Source organism: Patagioenas fasciata, chromosome Z (assembly GCF_037038585.1).
Source record: "Patagioenas fasciata isolate bPatFas1 chromosome Z, bPatFas1.hap1, whole genome shotgun sequence".
In the NCBI taxonomy this organism is placed as follows: domain Eukaryota; kingdom Metazoa; phylum Chordata; class Aves; order Columbiformes; family Columbidae; genus Patagioenas; species Patagioenas fasciata.
The window spans coordinates 50,975,062-50,993,456 of NC_092560.1; positions in this window are offsets into that span (position 1 = coordinate 50,975,062).

The window sequence follows — 18,395 nt, forward strand, 5'->3', positions numbered from 1 at the left end:
AACATTGTTACAAACCTACCAGGTTGTTAGCCATGAGTCATTTTCACCACCGTGACTGCAATGGGAAGTCAAAAGTCCTTTGACTTGTCTAAAAAAGGTCGCATTTTTTTCTTCAAGTCTGAAAGAAAATGATTATTGTAAGGTGAGATGTATTGTAAACACTGACAGATAAATAAAACTGATTAAACAACAGTTTAACACATTTTTTCTATCTCTATTGATTTACGAGAGCTCAGACCTACAATTCACACGAATCTGATTACTATAATGCCTTTATTTTTAGTCTTGACCTAATTTTAGCAGAAACTGATTTATTTTGCAGGGAGCAATTTCCCTGTGGAAAGACCAGAAATAAAAGGGCTATGTTTGTTGTTGAAACAAATGTTTCACACAATTTTAATATAGGTTAGCAGTATGAAAATAGTAATCTTGTGATGAAAGAAAGAAATGTAAGAACACCTAACCTTGTCTCTCGTCACGCATGACCTGATCTGATGAATCCTTGCTCTTGCCTCTATCCTTGAAACCTGACTGAATGGTTCAGCTAGTTCTGTGCTTGCACAGCTATTTCCAGCTGGTTACTCAATGATACATGAGCCTAGAGGAGGCACAGAAGGAAGAGCAACTGCACGTTTTGAATCTGACCTTATATGTAATAAAAGCATCTTCTAAGGAAAAATAGATAGATAGATAGATAGATAGATAGATAGATAGATAGATAGATAGATAGATAATCATTCAATTGTATCCACTCAGTACAAGAATCACAGTTAAGATACAGAAACATCAATGGTCTGCAGACCTACACAAGCATTTGGCCAAGGGCTTCCTCTCAGAACTAACATGTTCAGGGACTTTTGAACCCAGGTAGAATACACCTTTGGTATTTTCTCTATAACAACTGTGAAACACTGCCAAGTAGTCTCTGGAAAACTTTGACAGCTGGGAGGATCTTTGACCTAACTTGAGAGGCTTTAAACTAGTAGGGTCGCGAGACTTATTCACAGAATCACAGGATGTTTGGGATTGGAAGGGATCTCAGAAGATCACCCAGTCCAATCCCCATGCCGGGACACCTAGATGAGGTTACACAGGAATGTGTCCAGGTGGGTTTTGAATGTCTCCAGAGAAGGAGACTCCACAACCCCCCTGGGCAACCTGTTCCAGTGTTCTGTCACCCTCAGAAGAAGTTTCTTCTCAACTTTAAGTGGAACCTCTTGTGCTCCAGTTTGAATCCATTACCCCTTGTCCTACCATTGGTTGTCACCGAGAAGAGCCTGCCTCCATCCTCCTGACACTCACCCGTTATATTTTTATAAACATTAGTGTGGTCACCCCTCAGTCTCCTTTTCTTCAAGCTAAGGAGACCCAGCTCCCGCAGCCTTTCCTCATAAGGGAGATGCTCCACTCCCTTAATCACCTTCATTGCTCTGCACTGGACTCTCTCCAGCAGTTCCCTGTCCTTCTTGAACTGAGGGGCCCAGAACTGGACACAATATTCCAGATGCGTTCTCACCAGGGCAGAGTAGAGGGGAAGGAGACCTACTGGACCTACTAACCACCCCCCTTCTAATACACCACAGGATGCCATTGGCCTTCCTGGCCACAAGGGTACAGTGCTGGCTCATGGTCATCCTGCTGTCCACCAGGACCCCCAGGTCCCTTTCCCCTACACTGCTCAATCCTGTTAACATTGCTGTATAAATCCGATGAATTATGATTATGACACGTAAAAGATGTGATAATCTGTCTGTAAAGGAAGAGGTTGGCTTTGAATCTGGATCTTTAATTCTTTATGTGTAGGAAGATTCATTTTTAAATCATTCTCATCTCAGTAATGGACATAAACTACAGGGTCTTGAGAAGATATTATTCTGTAACAAAACTATCTTGTCAGTTATATTTAAATATGAGGTAAATACCTGTAAATCTCAACAGGTTTTGCAGAAATATCCTCCACTCGAACAAGTTAAGCATTACATTGTAGAGTCTACCCTGGTCCAGAATGCCAAAAGCTGTCAATCAATACCGATTATCTTCAGTATATAATCTATATTTTACTGTTCAAAAAGCCAACACAGTCTAGACAGTTAAACAAATAAGGATGACATCACCTTAGCCATCTGGGCGTATTCTGCGTTACTTCGACAAACTCCTTAGCGTAGTACTCTTAGAAGTGTTTGCAGAGTTGCAGAGCTTGACCATTAATGACTTCACCTCTGACACCTGAAAAAATTCATTTTGTGCATATAGTTAGCCTTCTCAGTGTTGCATGGCAGCAGTTTGCAATGTCCTCTCTGCACCAACATCTGGGAACTAAGAACATATAGCTGATGATTCATAAATTAAGCATAATAAAAGCATGGTAACTAAACACCCACGTTTTTTCAAGAGACCGCACAGATCAAGACATGAGGATGAGTCATCTAAGTCAGTTTTACATGGCCTTTAATACACTTCATTAGAACTAGGAAGCATGGAAGTGAACTGAAATATACTGGAAAAATTGCTATCTAAGAACAGCTGGACTAACAACTAACAACAACTTCTAACTCATAAAAAACCATAGCTACTGTTTTAAAGTAAAAAGAACTATGAGAAGATTGTTTTTCTGGGGGATCATTTGCAAGGCTTTGAGAATTTCAAGTGTGAGCATCACTTTTTTTTTTCCTGCTCACAATTTTCTGAAAGCAAACAATTTTTGAATTTTAACATTCTTTAAAAAAAAAATGCCAAAGCACTATGTTCAAATTCCTAACAATTTCATGGAAAAGCTGTGTCCAATCTTTTACCGTAGTGTTACTTTTGTGATACAGCTGGTGTACAGGGCAGTGAAAACGCTTAAAATTTGTTCATGACAAACACGCTTGTGTCCCAGTCTCAGTGTTTCTTCGCTTCCAGATCTGGCTTACTAGATCTCTCTGCTACTGACCCTGTTATCTCTGCTAAATATTCTAATTGAATGCATTATTACCTTTGCTGACAACTAAGATGATTTTCCAAATTCACTGAGATACTGGAAAGAACAGCTTTGGAAAATTGCTTTTAACTTCGAATGTACGTTTATCCTGAATAACTATCAGTCCCTTAAAGTACATAGAAGTTTCTAAAAGTGAAGGTTATACATTCATTTACCCTATGTTTGCTTCACACGGGGACAGCAGGGACAATACTGACTGGTAATTGCTACCTATACCTTGCACAGATTGATCAATAAGCAAGTGATGGAAATAAAGGATGCCAATGAGGGCAAATTCAGCATGCACAGGTTTATACTACATCTAGTAGTACCATCAAGCTACTTTCTAGCACATCAGTAGGAGGCAAGGTGAATATCAAGCACGGCTCCTCCTCCCTCTTCTCTGACCATTGAGCCTGGTATCACTTTTACACCCAGACTTGCATCCTGGATCAAAGGATGGAGTTTGACTGCTGATGTGACCATAGAGAAGGGTCAGAGTATGCAATTCACTGAGAAGCTGCTCTAAAAGCTTTCTAAATCATAGATGGAAGAATAAGATTAGAACAAGTGTTCAATGTGTCTTCTTTAGTTTCTATGTGATCTGAATCACCAGAAGTACTCAGATACATTATTGAACTACTGAGTCCTAAGACTCTAGTTAAATGGAGGTGACCTCTTTAAATCTCTGCGAACAAAATATGCTTTGTCAGGCATGCCAATAATCCAAATCCCTTAACTGCAGTAAGCTTAGGTTTATTTCAAATGCAAGAATGGAAAAACGAAAATTGATTTTTCTGGACATTAGCATTAGAGGATAGTCAAAGAATCAAATTCGTTTGAAGTTCATGTGAATAACAATTACAGCACCAGCATCAAGTTTAATCTTTTTTTAAGCCCATTTACATGGAAAATGAATTTATAACAAGCTGTTGAGTCCCACAGGATATAATAAATTATTGCTTTCTCTACAGTTTTGGATGCTTTCTCACCCTTCATTGCCCTCCGTATATAAAACTCATAAAACAAAGCCTCTAATAAGTCACAGAAAGTGTAATTCTATGAAAGAATATATTAAGTGGTGTGCCTTATATGGATATCAAAGGGAAACATTTTTTGTCAAAAATTATCTTCCTGTTTTAGAAAAAGAACAAAGAATAGTCCTAATAATTCATGGAAATGTCTTCCCAAAGCACATACTCCTTTGAGCCATCCAAATGGATACTGAGATCAAAAGGTGAGTTGCATGCGTTACAGGCAGATGTTGAGTCGGCAGCACTCGTTTAGTCTAACAAAGACGTATTCATGAACATGAGATGAAAAGACCATTTTGCACATGATTAGAATCAGCAGTGGTGGAGAGTTCTTCTCATAAATAAGGACTTCCCCTCAGGCTGCATAGCAAACAGCTGGATCTGTACAGAAAAATGTATAAAAATCTTTCCAAGATCCTGGAACACTACCCTGAATTAAAGTTTCTACAGATACTGTGTTTCATCCTTTTCTTTCCTTTTAATTAGCCCCACTGAGATGCAGAGTACAGTGAGGCAGAGCACAGTGTTAATGTGCTGCCTTGTGATATGCGAGCATATCATTGAGGAAAGAAAATGTTTCTCCTTCCTCTCTAAATCTGGATTATCTGAGTTATTAATGTTCCACTATGAATTATAACCAGGGATGACCAAGGAAAGTAATGTGCTCAGAGGAAGAGTGAATCCTTTTGGCAGAGGCAGGGACAGAAAGCATTGACCTTTTCCCTAAAACCCAACGGGCCACTTAAAGGGGAAAAGGTGACTGTATACTTAATGTCATTGAAAAAAACATACTTATGTTTTTTGGTTTTGTTTAGTTAGTTTTGTTCTGTTGTGTTTGTTGTTGTTGTTGTTGTTGTTGTTGTTTTCAGTATTTTGTTGTTGAGTTTTGGTTTGGTTTTTGTGTGTGTGTTTGTTGAGTTTTCTTTTTTACTTCTATCAATGCTTGAAAATGCTGATTTACAGACATTTGTTAAATCAGAAGATGCTTATTTATTTCTATATGGCAAGGAGCACAGCAGGTCAGATACCCATACTGCTAAACACTACTTAAACTGATAGCAAATGACGTTCCCCTCCCTGAAATCATTAGAGTCTAAAATAAATGTTAATAGAATAACCTTCTACATAAAATGTATGTGCAGCAACTCAAAACATTCTATTTTAAGAGGGACATAAGGGGAAGAGAAGATTGCTAATAAGGTTACATCTACACAGAAGGTTGCAGGAAGAGGTGCATTTTCCCTGCTCACGTTCTCAGATGGATGTTAGCCATCTCTGGCCTGGAGTAACGAGGCTATGTCAGCATTGTGATGTGGTGGTAAAATCCTTCAGCTCTTAGCAGGACCTGTTGGCCCTGGAGATACTGAGTTTCTACAACATGATTAGAGCAAAGCCACTCAGATCATCGAAGACTGAAACAGGAGTAATGCATGTAAAGGTAGATGATAGTAAAAGGCTTACCTCAATATTGCTTTAATACAAACATTCTTAATGACGCAGGAACATTGAACCTGCTGCTAACCTTACAACTATACATCCCAGAGTTGTATAGCCCTTTCTTCTCAGCTCTCTCTAGCAGAAAGACGATATTCCTCCGTAGACAAAGATTCCAAAAGAGATATCAAAATAGTCTTCTCTCAGTTTGTTTCATTGAGTGGTACTTTTAGACTAGGACCTGTCTCTACATTTGCCATCTTTTATTAAGTTTGATAAATACCAGAAGTTAAATACCTGGCGCTGTTCAACGACCATGTTTTTCTTTTCTAGAAGGAGATAGGAGAATAGATGTGTAGGTAATTAAGGACAAATTGCAGTGTCTCAGCTCTCCATTGTTATTTATTCTCCTAAAATTTTGATAACAGGTGAGAGAAAAACCAAAAACAGTGAAAGAAAAAGGCCTACCCCCAAAACAAAACAACCGACCAATCAACCAAAAGCAAACAAGCAAAAAAAACCACAAAAAAACCCAAACCACCACCACAAACTAACAAAACCAAAAACCTAAAAAGCATAGCGAGTGCTAAACATGTAGAATGAAGCAACTGGATTCACTATAGCTGACAGTATCCTGTGGAGAACAAAACCTTAAGAAATTTACTACAAAGAAATTTGCTCCCCTGGGGTCAGCAGTGCAGTATCATTGTATAATAATTATTGAGATTCATAGTGAACTGAAATCTCAGCTATACCTTTGCTTAATTAAAAACCTATTTGAATGGCCCAAGATCAAACCTAATCCCAGCCTTGCCATTTGTTGAATTTACATCCTTCTTAGATTAGGATTTTTTTTTTTTTTTTTTAAAGAGGGAAGGCGGGGGGAAGGCAGTGGAAAAAAGAAAAGGAATAAGAGGGAGGGAGGAGAGGGAGGGAGGAGAGGGAGAGGAGACTCATTCACTTGTTCTTTTCCTCCAGGAGACTAACAGAGAAAAACAAACAGACAAAAAGCAATGAAACATGGACTATCCTCCCTTTACAAGGAATTTGTGGAAAGCTCTGAGAGAAGAGCCAAATATTGCTTTTGATAAGAACTATGAGCATGATCTTTTCCTATTTTAGGAAGAATGAAATTACTTTTTGTTTAACACTTAAAACAGTGTGTTTTGACAATGACTGGGGGTCTGAAATTTATGGAGTTGGAAATGTTCTTCACTAAAGAGTCCATGCCCTCAGAATGCAGACTTCCTGTCAGCCTTCAAAACCTAACTTTATCTCATTGTTTCATCAGTGGCTTGCACCTGGCGTTAAATGTAAAAGTAGTATGCCAGATATTCTATATGAAGACAAGGTAATACTGTGTCAACAACACATTAGTGGGATTGGCTCATATGTAATCTCTGAAGGATATTGTGTCCATCATGTCTGTGTGTCACAGTTAAACCCAAGCTAACAATACACACATGATAGCTGCTCACTCATGCCCTTCCCCTCAAGCCCTAATAGGAGAGAAACTCGAAAGGGAAGGGAGAAACTTCGATTGCGATAAACACAGTTTAAGAAAATAACAGAATACTAATACATAACTAGTAAATATATATATATATATAAAATAGAAATAAAATATACTCAAGGCAATTCCTCATGAATGCTGTCCACACAAAGCAGCCAGTTGCAGGAAGCAGCACCACAGTCCCGATCCCGAAGAGAGGAAAAAAAAGAAAAAGGTAGAAAAGCCCAGAGGCCTCTGCAAAATGCTGAACTAAGCATCCCGAACTAAATGCCTGAGAGCGACAGTGAGAAATGCCCAAGAAAGAGATGATACCCGAGAGAGAGAGAAACTGGAAGATCCCCTCTCTCCTTAAAAATGAAGCGTGACACTAATGGAATGGAACACTCCTATTGATCAGTCTGTATGTCAGTCAAGCTCTGCCCCATCCATTCCCCTATTCCTTGATGCCTCACACGTGTGGTCAGAGCACTCAGAGTGTCCTTGGCTCTCAGACCAAAGCAATTAAAAACATTAACTCTGTGCTGGGGTGTTATCTCTTGTTCTCAAACTAAGTCCAAATAATGACTATGTTAGCTATTAAAAAGAAAGGTTTCTAACTGCACAATGAAAATTAACTCATTTTTGGTAAAACCAGCACACTTTGTAATTTGACTCTGGTGCTGAGGGTGAGAATGCAGGTATTCTGTGATGTCAGATGAAGAAAATCTCAAATTTATCACATGTTGTCTGAATGTTGCTGTAAATGTTGAAATTTTGGGTAAAAGCGTGTTAAAGTCTGATTTTGTTTTGTGGTCCTCCAAGGCTTTCATGGGACTACTTAGTTGTTTTGAAGGAAGCAGGTAAAGGAGCATATTATTTGCATAGTTTCATTAAATTTAAAAATAGCATAGCATTTACCTGCTAAGTCTTGTCAAGCCTGATGAGGTTCTGGATGGGCTGAGAAAGAAAATGTCTGATCAAAGTTATGTGACAGCAGATCAGAGATCCAATGTTGATCTTGCATGTAATTGCACTGTGTGTGACTCACCTGCTATCTATATGCTTTTGTTCTCCATCCGAGAACACTGATTAGTAGGAATAGTTACACTGATAAAGTGATGCTCAAATATTATGACAGTCTTATGACATATGCCTAATATAGAATAACAAAATCTTCAAAACAAACCTAAACTTTACTGTAGCATGGAGGTGATTTTCAAAGTGTGCATTTACAGATACTAAATGCCGTATAGTTTCATGAAAATGTTGAATTCGTGATCAAAACCGCTTAACAATCAAAAACAAATGAAAGGTTGGAAATTGTTAGGAAAGAATTAAGGGGAACAGAGGACTTCATTTTGCCAGCTGTCTCTGTAATAGTTTGCATAGTTTAGATCCCCTTATCTTAAAAACAAACAAACAATATAAGATATAGTAGAAGCAGAGAAAGTTCAGAAAGGGACAACAAGGAAGATCAAAGGTACCAAGCAGCTTCTCTATTCTTGCTGAGTGGACTAGAACTCTCCTACTGGGTTTAGAAGGATTTCAAGAGCCAGGTCCACAAATCATGTCGCGGAGGAAGCAAATAGATTTTCTCACCATCTGCAGGACGTGCTAGTAGGAGGCTAGTTCAAAACAACCAATGAAGGTGTCTCCTAATCAAACAGACAGTAAGCTGTGCTCTCTGTCAAATTTTATTGTGGGGCCTTCAGTTCATGTGAAGGAATGAAAAGGCAGACTGGGCAAGTTATAAGGCAAATCCATTTAAAGACTTGAGTTCCGCATATGGTTACAAAATATATGTACTCCTAATGACTCGGGCAGTCCTTTGCACTGAAAATCACTGAAGTTTGAACAAGTTGAATTAGGAAGAAGAATCATGTTTTGCCCTTTCTCATTCTTTCTAAGCCCTTTGCTTACACAAGCAGCTGGAGGCAGGAAACTGGGCAATATGCACCTTTAGACTGACATACTGCAGCTGTTGTGCTTGAAACTACGGCTAAAATTAGTATAGATTAAATAATAATTGCATCATATGACTGAAAAGAGGTAATGCCCTTTTACATATCTGAAATAATCTTTTACGAATTCAGTGTCTCACTTCGGTACTATTGATTTTTTCTCATGCTTGTATTTCACTAATTCAGGAAAGCAAACCCTAATATTAGCCATCAAATACTTCCATAGGACTCTAGGCCAAATGACTATATTAGAAAAATTTGTACGTGACACCCAAGAGGTGTGAAAATCATTGTATATGGCTGGACTTCTTAATTTTCTGTTATTTTATATGTAACCAGGTGAATAATGATAAAGTTTAATAACATAGTTTTTCTTGACTGCGATAAAAGTACAGCAACTTAAAAAATCAAATGGATGCTCATAAAGTGTTTGTGTCCTTAATTTCAATTGACAAATGAAGCACTCTCATTGATACAGTTTCCCTTAGTGGAATCCAAGAATACATGTAACTATTTCACTCAGCTCCATAATGGCATTTACTGTAATTAACACAGCAATGATTTTTTTTTTTTTAATTCTATTCTATATTTTGTTGTAAATTCATATTTTTAAATCAATATTTTTAAAAAATAGAGAAACTTTATAGCATCGGTAAGTGCTGTAGTATTGACATATGTATTGCATTTCCAGCTACATTCTCTTATTGTAGTATTCTGATAGATTTTTTGAAAACTTTTTTGGAAACTGTAGCGTGAGGTTAATATGTTTATAGTTAGTGTGTGTTCTTGAACTTTGAAACTCCATCTTTCAGATGTCCTGTGTGCTAAAAGTATATGCTGACATTAATTTTTATTAAATATGACTTCTGAAACCTCATCCTTCTGTATCCTTAACAAGGCGGCTCCCACCTGCGCTTTTTCTGAAAGGCATCAGCATGTGCACATTAAAGTTTTACATTGCTTTACTTCCTCTCTACACAGAGAGCAACTTTCCAAGTGGAGGTTAGAAATCTATTTATGTATAATGTTGAATTCATCCCTCTGATTTATCCCCTTGGCTCCTAAAATAAGGAAACATTCATTTTTAATGCAAGGAACGAGTGAATGGAGTATGGTAAGGGGCTTTTTTATGTGAACTTTTGGGTAAAATATGAACAAATAAATCTGTGTTATTCTGCCTTCAGATTTCTATGCCTTCCATTCTGAATCACTAAAAGTTAAACGAGAGTAATAGTTACAATTCCTTCTGTATTATCTCTAAAATGGGGAAGTTTTCCCCTTCTGCAATATTTCCTTAGCACTTCAGTTTGTGTATATTGATTTATATTAGTAGAACAAGATTAAAATTTCTTATATACAAAACTCCTGGATATTTCCCCTCTCATTAAGCAGATAGCAGACTACATCCAGAAATCAGCAATGAATTCTGTATCAAGATAAACTGAACATCCCACATAGATGCCTCTGCTACATGGTATGGAGAAGAGCATAATGTACTAGAAAAGCCCTGAACTACAGGAAAGGGAAATGCAGAAGTATTTATGCACGTTTTTTTACAGAACACCTCCCTGCACTTCCCCAGGTGCACATGACTGAAGTGTGGTTAGAATATGGAGAACCATCTTAGAAATGAAAATAAGCCCCCATCTCTTGTATGTGAAGCAAAAAACAGAAGCCACTACAACTCATCTTTGTTCATTTATAATTCTCTTTCAAATACTATAAACCCAAAGTCCAGTACAGATCACAATAGAACAACAGGAGGCTGTTCTTAAGGTGAGATGAGAACTGGCTGAATAACAAGGAGTCATTCTGCCCTCTATGTACCCACTCGTCCCAGAACAGTTCTTTTACTTTCTTGCCCCACAAAATTTATTTAATCTCAGTGGCCTTTGCAATACTGAGATGTTATCACTGGATTAATGTTTTGTACTCTGTCAGCATAGGCTGAAGAGCTATTGCTATTTCAAAGACTATTTTAAAAAATAAATACCACTTTTATGTGTAGTAGGAGAACCACTCAAAATTTCTGATAATTTTCATTAAAGTTAGTTTGAGGTTATAAATTATCAGTGCCAACTTGAAATAATTTAATGTAAAAAAAATTGTATGATTGCAGAAAGTGTGGGAGGGGAAGGCATTTCCCACCATGAAGGTTGAAAAAAGTTGATTCCACAGAATTTGTTTTTTTTCTTTTTTTATTTCCTTCTGCAAAGTACTTAATCTGAATAATAAGTTTTACTTCTGGTAGAATGTTATCATCTGATGGAAAAATATCTGAAATCTTTAGCCAACTCTAATACCTATCATAAATACATACAAACACAATAAACATAATATGCAATAAAAATGATCTGATATTGAAGTCACCTAATATAGCTAAAACATAAATCCTTGGGGAAATTCACACTATATAAAGTATTGAACACTTCCAGATGTTCAATATTTCTACATCCAGATATCACCTAAACTGTCTGTGTTCAGGATCTCATATCTCTTTCTGTGTTACATAACTTATTCCTTCATTACAAGATAGGTAGAAAACACTTCCAAAGTACCTGCAGAGAGAAATCACAATTTAATCAGACTACAACACTGAATTCAAACTAATCAGAATGTTCTTTTATTATTAAGATTATAGGGTTTGATCATATATTTTGTTCAGCCTGGCATACAGAAATTGGTTGGCAAGATCATTTGCTCCTGTAAAATCTTATCCTATTTTTGTTATGAATGTATTTAATTTAAGATGAATAATAAAAACTTAGTTGGCTCACTAAATCAGGAACAACTTGTATTGTGTAATAATATACAAAATTCAAGTACCTCATAAAATTTATTTTGTTATAATTAAATTGTCTTTCACTGGTTCAATTTTTTCTTATCTAGTCGAGGTGAAGTGTCCCACTGTCTTCCACCCAGCTGTAATTTGTATTAATGGGAATATCGTTTGATTTAATATTAAAACAGAACTGCCAGCAATTAAAATGATGCCATTTCAGTACAATTAGTGCCACATTGTGAAACCTGAAACCTGAAAAATTATATGATTAGGCATACTGAATCAAAGCAGTCAACAAACTGGCTCAGTTTATGCTTAGATTAAAATGATTATTACGTGCTGATGAGCAGTTTATCATACAAGCAGATGAAGAACTTTTATAGAATCGTAACATTTGAATACATTGAGATTGTAAACTTTCTTATTTAAGACTTACGTGAGATTAAAAACAGTTTCTGTTAAGTAACTGTCCTCCAAACACCTGTTATTTAACAAGGCACATGGGATCAAGCTGTAATTTGTATTCTTAAAGGATGAAGGCATTCTTCAATTAGTAAGTTATCAAAATGCAAAGTATTAACTTTATAACCAATTTGTGTTGCAGTGAACAGATGTAACACAGATATGGGCTTTCTGCAAACCACTTTAGGAACGATCGCCTTAATGGTTTCCAAGTCCTTTGGTAACATTGTTGGAAAACTATTATTATCTTTTTCTTCTATCTCTCTATCATCTCTCTCTCTCTCTATCTATCTATCTATCTAATCATTATCTTTCTCTTTAGCTGATCTCACTTGAACCTCACTGAGCTGAGGCTTGTTTTCAGAGCTGATTTATGATGGTACTCAACCGAACCAGTCAGCACATCACAGATCAGTTCTTACCAGGGTTTGCACTGAAAGATCAGGAGAGCTGCCCCTGTTAGTGAACAAAAAAGTCATCTGCAGGGACTCCGCGGTAGAGTTGCAAGTAAAGGAAATAGTTCTTATTATAATGCTATAAGAACTGTAATTAAAACTGGTGTTATGCCCTGAAAGTCATTTTATAAAAGCTCTCATGGGTTATCACCACACAGCATCATCAGAAGGTGGAATTACAGATGTAATGCTGACACCAGATTCAAATCCTCCTGGATTTCTGTGGGAGGAGGTGAAAATGACAAATATCAAACAAGCATTCTTGTTAAGCTCCATTAAAATTACGAGTTACTTTGGTTTGTGTATATAGAAAACACTTTTTTGTAGAGCTTTCAAGTAAGTTTCTCTGCCCATTTTTGCTCTAGACTTACTGATAATGAACTTTTCCCAGTCAATGTATGTGCATATACCCTTCTCTTAAACTGAAAGAATTCTTCTTGCTTTATCCGAATGTACTTTGGAGCAAGATCTTAGTGTCTTTTTTGCTAGCCTTCTTTCTGATCAGGATCAGATAACTGTCCAGGCCAACGACACCATGCCAAATAACAAAAAAATAAAGCTTTCTGAGACTGTCAGCAGTGTTAGCCATTCAAAAAAATTGCGAGTATAAAAAGAAAGAAAAAAGCCAAACCATTATGAGAAACAGGAAAACTATATTATAAAAACCCACAACAAATACTTCTTCCAGAAGTGATGCTTTAAACAAGACAAAAGTCAGAGAAATGTATCTGAGACAATTCTTAGGAAGACAAAATAGGGGAAAGCCAGGTGTACACCAATGCAAATTTGCTTTCTTGATGCTAGGAAACAATCTTGCAAATACAGTATGAAATTCTATACTGGCCTGTTCTTTCCAGATGATATATAGTTAGCTTTCAAGTACACAAATGCTGATTTTTGCCCACCCAGAAATCAGTTTGGAATGGAAAAATATGTGGGTTTTTTAGTGTTGCTACAAGTCTCCAGACAAACTTTCACTTACACAATCCTGTTACTTTGCAGTTATGCCCTCAATGACACTTGAGAAGTCTCAGCTTTTGAATAGTTTGGAAACTTTGTAATGTTAACTTTTTTACTTTTAGCTCTCATTTTTTTCAGTGATAATAGGAAGGGGAAATAAACTTTTTAGTCAGCTGATACAAAACCCACAAAAAACAAAGGAACTAGTGATATGTTATTAGATCACATTTCAGAGAGTAATTGCACCAATTATAACACAAGTTTACTACCTGGCTACCACATCTCTTTGATGTTAGCACCAGTGGTAAAACTCTGAGCCTGAACTAGATTCCCACAAGCCTCTTATAGATCCCACTGGCCACAGGTGCTATAGATAGACTATTTCACAGTAATACTCGCTTCACTTCACTTTTCTTTTTGTCACCAAGACACAATGCTGCATTTTCAGAGAAAAATATCCTGTTACTGTACAGACTCCAGCAGGGATTTAACACGCTGGTATTGTATGCATAGATGAGAGACAATGAAAGAGGCAGGGGATGTATGAGTTCTGAATTCATACAAAGAATTAGGTGCAATGAGGTGAAAGCTGCAGTATTACCTCCAGATGCCACTTTAAGCACAGAAGGCAACGTGCTCAAAGAGGTGTAAGTGGAAATAGCACCAGGTTTCTACAACATCACTGGAAAATTCTTTCATCTGCCTTATCCTGAAGATTAATAGTATCAGTTTAATGAATGTCTGAATATCTGGGTGAAGATAATTGTGTGAAAGTAATTTTCTTTTTACTAGTGCTGAAACATAGCAACTGAAGGTAAAAGGGAGTTAAAAAAATTCTGTTTATTTACTTCCCTCACAGGTTTAAGGTCAAATCACTTTAAAAATCTTGTTTGTTGCCTTTGACGAAATCTCTTTGTAATTCAAATTTGAATAAATGCCTTCTCTCTCACTTTCAGATCAGAGCTGAAATAATGAAATTTCTTCTGTTTCATGATTAAAATGCATAAAATGGGGATATAGCTATTGGATTTTAAGTCCACCTGAGTTGATGTGGCACATGAGGGCAAAGGAGGTCAAAACCACCCAGATGAGTAGGGATGCCTGCTACATTATGTCAGAGAAACTGGTTTCTTACATGTCTTTTCTTTCAAGGGCCTATTTAAAAGTTTGGAGTAGCTGGAAAACTATGGCCATGGAACATCCTTTCCAGATATGGACAGTGGATGCCTAGTCTGGAACTGCTCAGTTTCTGACCCAGGTGAGTAGCCCAGCAGCAAAGCCTTAGAAGACTTCAGGAGCCCGGTAGCTTGCTACAGCACTTCAAAAATTCCACACAGCAGATGTAATAATTTAGCTTATTTTCACTATCTTGATATTAAGATATTGCTGTACCTAGAGTACTTGATCTGTTGTGAGCTTTTGTGCGTCTCACACATATTTGCTATAATGTGACTGTCAAAATGCCAATACCTATTTATTATTATGTGATTTCCATATAAAAACAGAGCAAGAATGAGATGAAGAAAAGTAAACTAGTAAGAAAGAGAAAACATTTTATTTTTGTAGTGTGTAAGCCGGTATGATTTTAAGCAGATCACAAGTTTTCTTCCTGAAGGTGACTTTCTCATTGCATATATGTATTGCTGAAAAGTTAATAAAGCCTTTTCATCACAGACATAGCCTCTAAAATATTCACCCGCATTTGACTTGCAAATATAATTTAATTTTCCTTTCACAGAATTTTAAAATGGGTAAGTAGCTGCAATTCTGTTTGTTAGAGACCAGGAGAGAAAATCTGGTGTAATAACAGCAGCATTTCTGTGGGAACACAGCTGTTTCTCTATGTTCTCATTTGGATCTGTCTCTTTCTGCTCTGGCTTGGAGTAAATAACCTGGCAATAAAACTGGTAACCTAAAGTTCACCACCTTAATCTCTCTTTTATTCTCATTGTGCAAAAGTGTTCATTGTGAACATACATATCGCTGAGTGGTGCTAGTAACTTTTACCTCTCGAAAAAGCAGATCACATAGAGAAAACAGAATAAGAAGTACCTACTTGCTACAGTACATGGTGAGTTTATTCTTAAAAATTACTAAGCAATTCAACATTTTAGATAATGATACCTACTCATCTGCTTTGCAAATGGACAGTCAAAGTTTAGTGGCTTAATGCTTGTGAAACACAGAGAGTATTTATTATTTAACGTTACTATTTTGGCTTTTCACAAAATTGAAGCAAATGAAGATGCTAGACAGTCCCTTTACATGTGAGTTTATTTTTTTTAAATTATATATTCACTCTGAATCATTCAAAGACAAGACATTTAATCAAAGCTGCAGTGTGAGCTTAAGTAAATCATTTGTTCGTGTGCTTAACTTCAATAACTGAGACCATTTAATGAACTCAATATTAACTACTCTCCCATCATTGTGGATCATCCCTGCTCACAAAAAACTTATGTTGAAATAGCACTAGCTCAAGGCCTGGAGTGCACAGGAAGAAATAGGTCAGAACCTGCATTACACAAGATAAATGTGTGTGTGTATTTATATATGTATCTATATATAGAGTGATCCTAAGATTTCAGAATCTATTCTCATGGGCACAATAAAGTCAAGTCTGTCTTTCTGTCCTTGATGCTGAGGGTACACCTCCTGTCATAACTGCCTTAATGAATTAGAAGTATTATAGGAAAAAAAAATGACACTTGTACCACAAGTAAGTATGGTTACCTAACTAATGTATCTGGCCTTGAAAAAGCCCTGCTCTTTCTATACTGCACAAAACAGCTGAAAGCATCAAAAGTTGGATCACAGGGTACAGAATAGCAAGTCAGCAAAAAAATCTTACGCAGGAGGCCTAACTACTGTGTGCAGGATAGTGAAGATGTCTTTCTTGAACCCACTAACGGTATGTTTCTGCACCCTGCAGTAGAAAGAGATAAAATGGTTTATTATGTGAAAGATGAAAACATCCTGAAATGCAGAGGTTCTGGGAAAGATATTTGAGAGTTTGTCCCTCATTCATTTCATTGAAAGTGCTCATGTAAAGCAAAGTAGTTATCTTTCTGAGGGTTATATTCATGAGAATCAACATATAGTCACTTATGTCATCTTATAATATCCAGCTATCATATTTTTAAGAAATCCAGCCCAATCTCTCACTTTTTTTTTTCTATATTCTGTGTATGTGATGGTGGTTTGCCTGTTCTTAACCTACATAGATAGTTACTTTGAAGCAACACCATTAAAATTTTGTGGCCATTTTAAATAATTATGCATTGATCTGCTTTTTGTGTTATAGTTTTAGTCTGGTTTAATATTCATGATGATTGCGGGTGGAGTTGAGGGTGCAGCCTGAAAGATGCGAAGTTAAAATGGATCTGTTATGACTAGAAAGAGTGACTGGATTGCTAAAGTGTTAGCAATACCTAACAGGTTCGGTAGCTTCTTTGAACTTTAACTCTTGCAGCCATATGAAGGTTGAAGTCACGATGTGATTGTGAAAGAAGATCTTTGTTGATCATGAATATTCTTGGTGACAGTAAGGCCTCATTTGACTATCTGAAATTGCTGGTTCTACATCCCTGATAATTTGATGTATGAGAAAAATTAAGTTTATGATTACACAACTAAATTAAGTTACTACCTGCACAAAATTATTAGTTTTCTGGGTTTGTACACAGATTTTTGAAAAATAAGGAAACTTATAGCCTGTTTTGACTGAGCCCCTGAAGAAGAACTTCAGAGTTAATATAAACATATGGACACAGCCATATCTGCCTCAGCAGAAAAATATAGGCTGGTATCTGAAAATTGTCTCTGAGATAGTGTCCTCGGTGGTGACTTTAACAATGGAAATGTACCAAGAATTCTATTGTTGGTATATTGGGTGAACTTGGATTTTCTGTTTCAATATTTCTACTAGCATTTTGAAGTGTACCAAGCAAGGCAGTGTCTGAAAGAAAATGGCATCTTTTAGTGTGTGAAATAACATGACCGAGTTATGATGTCTGATGCAAACCTCACCTAAGTCATTGGTGATATTTCCTCACAGCTTTGGATGGAATGTAGATGATTTCTCAAAAGAACAGTTAGTACTGACAAAGACAGGTAGTGTAGGTCCCCCTATTTATGCTTAAGTGCTCAGCTTTCTACTGCTGACCTAATTGAAATGTAACCATCTGCCCCTCTGCTACTAAATCAAGATTAAATGCTTTGGGTTTAATACATAACTCATAGGACCATTCACAGACCTCTCTTTACTTGCAGCTCAAGGGAGCAGGGATACCCAGGTCACAGGGAACAGTCTGTCACACCTGGGCAGATATAAAATGTCTCTCAAGCAACTTTAAGCCAGTGATAATGCCTACAGTCAGCTCTGCAGACTCCTCAAAGTCAAAGGTATCACAAGAGTAAGAGGAGGGTTAAGAAGGAAGTGGATAAATGACAGGAAAGAGGGAGATACACTCCCCAAAGTGGTAATGAGGTTTTTAATTTTCCAAAGGAAGAATTTCAGACAAGGATGATGGGTTAAGTAGAAGAGGAACCTGGGAAAGAGATGAGAAATCCATCAGTTGGCACTTCACTTTCCAGCTTCATTTATTTTTTCCAGACAAGGTTTCCCCGCATTCACTGCTGTCTAGACAGAAGCAGAGGCATTCAATGCTTTTTCTACTCAGTCTTTAACAGTACTGATAGACCTTGAGCTGCCCAGTCCCCTGAGTCAGTGTGTCATGGGTGCAGAAACAATGACTTGCTGTTTGCAGACACTGAAATTGTAAGGCACCAGCTGTACCAGATGAATGTTCAGAAGTCATCCCAGAGTACTGAGAGAACGGGTGAATGTTATAGCA